Here is a 6,174-nt window from a genome sequence, read left to right on the forward strand (position 1 = left end):
CAGCCTGGTTAAGCACAGGAACAATCTGCCTACTTTAGTGGAACTGATGTATTTGTGACCCTATAAAACCACAAGTGTTTCAGTGCCAGGCTCTGAATTGGTAACTAGTGATTCCAAACTCAATCCTCAGCCTTTCTGATGAGCTTTGAACACCTGCTCCTTCAGGAGTGAACTGCAATCAATCTGTTTAATGTAGGTCTTCAAATGTCATTCAGATGATTACAGGTTACAGTATATATTTGCTAGAACTGAACCCAGGACTGACTGACAACCTTCACTGCTTCTTTCATGGCACTTGTTTTAAGCCCTGGGCATTTGGTTTGTCACCTGCCTGCCAACCCTGCTGAAACTTTAATTACGTATGTCAATTTATGATGCTGAAGATCAAAGCTATTTTTACTCAGTATAGGTCAAGAGTTAGAAAACAGCAAAAAGAAGACTTTTAAAACAGAAAAGAAGGTAACTAAAAAGCAATCTAGATTTAACAGGGAAAGAAAACACTCAACTGATAGAACAACAACAACAAAAGCTAATCATGGACAGACATAATTTCACAGGAATGGAAAATTATTAGAATTAAGGAAAGCTCACATTTCCATAATCTCTTTTTTTAAAGTATGATATATATATATACATGCCATACAGATCACACAGTAAAATTTGCATATATTTAAAACTTTAATGCAACTAATTTCATACCCTACTGGAAATGTCAATTATTACTTTCATAGAAAATCCACAGCTACCTAGAATTTGATATCAATATGGTGCCCCACCACAACTATCCAAGGAAATTCAACAGCTTCTACAGACAAAACAGAACCTCAAGTACTTGTACTGCAGTCTTGACAATTAAGCCAGTTCTAATTATAGCCAAAAGAGGGCAGTCTTTCTCAGTCAAAGAGAAAGAGGTTACATTAAACTATCTGATACATGGATCAAGATTAATTTTCTTTCCACAGAAAGAACTACCACAATCAGCTATACACCCTCATTTGCTCAAAAAGTGAGAACATTTACAGAAATTAGTAGTATTACACTGTATTGCTCAAAAACTGTCTGGAAAACCCAAGATTAACTACTCCTGATATTATGTCTGAGTTACCAACTAGAGAAAATCAAGCATGCATGTAGGAATAGAACTAATCTCCACAAAAAAAGGATGGGTTTTGAGTCAAATTTGGACATCATCACACCAACATCCTTAATTCAAGCAAGGTTCTGAATTCTTGTCTCTCAGCTGCCAAAATAGCTCTTGGGGAGGCTTTTCCATATTGTGTAAAAAGATTATTGACACAGAACAAGCCTAGAGTTTGGGGAATGGGACACTCGGTCTCTGCTTCAGATAAAATATTTTAAATAAAGATGTATTGCTCTCAGAATCTCTTATTACTTGGTGTTTATGACACTCTCTTGAAAGGCAAAGATGAGTGATTGATAGGTTAATATCTACATCTTCAGACGATGTGTACCTCACATAGGAGTGCCCAACTACTGAGCAACTTTACATGAAGTAGGGAAAGAAAACAGTGACTGTGGTTTTGTAAATTTAGCTATAGTTTTGTTAACCCAAGCTATTAGATTAATTTGACCCGACAGGAGTTTCTGGTTTAAAAAAAAAAAAAAAAGTTTTGTTTGGTTTTGTGGCTAAAACAACAAAAAACTCCAACAAACCAAATAACTGTCCCTTCCCCTTTATTCCTCAAGAAAATGCCTTGGGCCTGATTCATAAGACTGTATTTGTGCAGATCAAAATAGAATAAGCCACTTATTAAGGATTAATTAGGAATAAGTCACTGATTTAGAATCCTTTGGCATGAAAGGACTAGAGGAAGGAGGACTGAGAAGCCCTATAAAGGGAGGGGAAAAGGTGCACCATGTATGAGACTGCCATGGTTACAGACCAGAACAGATTAATTGTTGAAAGACATCATAACAGAATTAACGAGAGACAGCAAGAACTAGCTGGAGGAATAATTTGTGTGGCAAAGAATTGAGCTGATAAGTAAAAATAATGCAGCAAAAGAAAACAAGGAAAAACAAACAAACAAACACACACACAAAGGAAATAAGACATCAGAAGAGATGGTAGAAACCATAGAATGATACATACGACCTGGTCATGGTTAGCAGGGGGTGGTTCTTGCAACCTGTTGAAATGGATTTTGGGGAAGTGGCAGATGCATTTAAGAAGTTCATAAGGAGAGATTAGGGAGAAACTGGGAAATTTTGAAAAGTAAAAATTGTCCCTTAGTGTATCTGATCTCCTCCCATTTAGACAAAGACAGACATCCTGGAAGCTTCTGACAAAAATGTAAATGCCACCAGTACAGAGTATGTGCTGAATTTTGTAGGTATTTGTCAGTTGTCAGAGGATTTTTCTCTTATTAAAACAGAATTTTTCCTGCAACATACTTTTTTAACTGCAAGCTAAGCTTAGACATACCACAAAAATAATAAAAACTCTGGCAGCTATCAAGCAGGAAATGGCTTCAAACCATGCCATCATAGGTAGCCTGCAAGTACCAAACCCAGCTATGCGAGCTACTGCTGAAATTCTCTGCTTTGCTCAGACCTTCCAGCAATCAGGGTCGATGTGACTTAATCTCATTAATTTACTGAGCTGAATGCACTGCAGAAAAAGAGACCTCAGCAGTTTAACAGGCCTTGTTCATCATTTTTCTTTCCTTTCCCCATCTTTCATTTTGAAGTTCCCTCTATCGTTCACAAATTCCCTGCCTCATGTCCACAGATAATGTAATCAAACAGCTTTTTTTTTTTTTTTTTTCCCCCAAGGTCGTTTTGTTCTTCTAAAGGTTTAAATTAGCCAGAATCAATTCACTGATAGTGGATCACAAACTGAACCAATCTTATATCCATTTATATCTAAGTACACACAATAAATATAGTTATTCCCTCACAGAAATAGAGTTTCATTCTTTTAAAACTCTACATAGCATTCAGATTGAAAGGACTTTTGTTTTGTTTGGGTTTTGTTGGTTTTTTTTTTTAATTAAATTCTCCAGAAACTTAAGGGACTTAAGAATTACAAAAAGTAAATAAGCAGATGTCTATGCTGGCTAAAGATTCCCATTAAAAAACAAACAAACAAAAAGCCCTATGAACTAGGGATGTGAGGTTGTGTTTTTTTTTTCAAACCATAGTATAAATTTGAGTCCTTTCTAGAACTCATTCCTTATCACAAAGATTTTCCCTTCAGACTACACAATTACTACCAGACATTCAACTTTTATACGGTTTCTAAAATATAGAAGGAAACTTCCTTAAACCTCAAAAGTGCAGATGTATGGTTCAAAACAACTGGCTGAGAAAGCAAATAATATTTATGAAAAAAAAAGGTGGGCTGTATTCTCTCTTAAATCATAACAGGGGTTAGGAAGAAGAGTTCGAACAACAATAAATCTAGATGTTCAAAGTAGTCAGTTAGAACAGTTTAGATAGTCAAGAAAAGTCTTATAAAAACTTTGATATCATGAAACTTGCCTCAGCTTCCAATATTTGGGAGTCACTGAGTAAAACACACATCTTTACTTAAACGATACTACAATATCAAGCCATTTTGCAAGCAGGGAAAACTAAGTAACCCTGACCTAGAGCTCATAGCCCAAAATATAATACCCAGGCAGTGAGGTAAAACAAGGAGAGGGAAAATAAAAGATGTAAAACATGTATGAAAAGAAATCTAATTTTGTGTACTTTTTCCAAAACATCTGCTCTTTGTTACTGTGTACAGTTTCATTCTCTAGTTAATGCAAAGAATTGCTAAACAGAAGAATATATGTGACTGGATTTGTCATTAGCTTCTACTCCAGTACTAGAAGCACACAGTGAAGCCTGATAAGGTATCCGACAGGTAAAATGCCTAGCATGAAAAAAATGCTTTCCTCCTAATACAGTAATGGTTTAAACCTCATTTGTTGCAAGAGAATAGAGGCAGAAAGGAGCAGTAAAATAAACTGGTGCAGAGCTTTGCTGTGCCTAGATAGGGAACCAAAATTTTATGCAAGGGAATCAGGCATCCAGCATGAGATTTGCAGAATACTTGTCTTGTATGCAAGGAGAGAAAGATATTTAGTCACAGGCCTTCAGATAACAGAAGAGAAAGAGGTGGAGACAAGTGAATAAAGAGGTCATGACAGTCAAGGCAGGAAGTTAGCATGAATACATCCAGACTGAAAAATGTTCCACGGTGGGAGAGGACAGTACTACTTATTTAATAAGGAAGCAGATTGAAATCAGATTCCACAATCTCAATGACTCTGCATGCCAAATGAAACTTGTGCAGCTGCCAATGGTAAAGGAAGAAGATGGACTAGGATGAGAGAGAGGGAGCAAGGAAGATAATTCAGAATGCAAGGATTGATTCCATTTTCTCTGCAAATTGGTTAGATTATCAGGATAAAATGAACAAAAGGAAAACTAAATCCAAGGATATATAAGAAAAAAAAAAATCTGAGCACTATAGAAAAGAAGAAGGCATTTGTATTTTCAGTGCAATGAAAGAAAAAGGGAATGAAGGTAAGGTTCAGGGAATCATAGGGAACCAAAATACTTGGAGACTGGACAAAAGACAAAAAAAAAAAAAAAGAGAGCATTACAGGTACAGAGCAAAAAGAGTCCACTCTTACTGGTCAAGGACAACCAGTCTTTAAAATTAATTGGTATCATCTACTTCCTGACTACAAACAATGAGGGGACAAGTTCTGAGCAAGTTTCAGCAGACAGGGAGAGCATGGCTTTGTACCTAGGGATAAGTGTATCTAGTAAGCAACAAGGCTAGTTGCAAAATATGATAAAACTAATTTATTAGTCTAAGCCACGATATTTTTCAGAGATTTCTCTAAAGGCACAAAAAGCCACAATACAGATTGCAAAAACCTAAGTAAATAGCTTTCATGTGGCAGAGGAAACTGAAATTTACAGTCATGAACTCATAGTGATGTTCATAGTTTCTTTCACACTCTCTCTCTCTCCCATGCAGCATTTGCCCATCTGATAGTGCTACAGGACGCTAATGCAAAGGTTATCTAACTTGTGTGTTTGGCCTCATGGTACTACTTGTTTTACATTTGTGACTGTGGCTATGAAATACATGCAATAGATACATTTATGTCATTATAATGCAGTTAAATCTAGCACACATTCACCAGAGAAAGTTGTTGACTCAGATAGTTTCAAACAATTCTATAGTGGAAGAATAAACAAGTGAAAGCTGGCTTCAGCTCAGTTAGTTCACCTTAGACCAAAAGCTCACCTAGTGAAAAGTAGCAATCCAGTCACTGCCTTTGGTGTGCAGCAGATGTTTAGAAGTGACCAGTAGCTCGGCTCACAGATTCAGCCACAGCTCTTCTCAGTTGACTTCACGTTTCATTTCTGAGTTGTTTGAAGATGATTTCTATGCTCATATTACCACTTCAGTTCTCATAAGTGGAAGTATTTTTCATTCTCATAAAACATCAAACTTTGCAAATACATTCAGAGGAAGGACCTTGAAATACGGAACCAACCTTGCAATAATATCTTGCAAAGTAACAATCACTTTCACAGCAAGATTCATCAGGCATGAGACTCACATCCAGGAAACAAATTGCAGACACAGATTGTAGGTACACATCCCTGCCTAACTACTCTTTTAGCCAACTAAATGTCACTTTAGTTTGGTGAAGCATGTTCCAGTATATTGTTGCTAATGTTATAAATGCCTACATTGCTTTGCCAATCACAATACAGCTTCCAATTGTCCTTTCCAACCTCATCCCTGAGGGCACACACAATATCCCAATAATTTGTAAGCAGGCACCTGTGACAATGGAAGGCCAGCATTCATTAATTAGAGCAGGAAGAGGATAAAGTCATGAGCTTGAACTGATGATGGGCAATTTAACAGCAACAAGAAAATGTTTCAACTTGAAATGTTACCAGGTAATAACGCTGTCATCACCGGATACTAGTGCTGCATCCACAACAGTCCTCTTCACCTTGGCCTCTCTCCATGTCACTATCCAGCACTCCAGCAATGCGACTTGGAATAACCCCCTCATGCCAGCAATTCAGAGGGAAATGAACAGGACAGAAGTCACATTTCCTCCTCCTTGTACCCCGTGATGATTCCTGCTTCCTGCAGTCTGCAGAAAAGCAAAGAATTGCCACTTA

The sequence above is a fragment of the Caloenas nicobarica genome, chromosome 3, assembly GCF_036013445.1.
Source record: "Caloenas nicobarica isolate bCalNic1 chromosome 3, bCalNic1.hap1, whole genome shotgun sequence".
Classification (NCBI taxonomy): domain Eukaryota; kingdom Metazoa; phylum Chordata; class Aves; order Columbiformes; family Columbidae; genus Caloenas; species Caloenas nicobarica.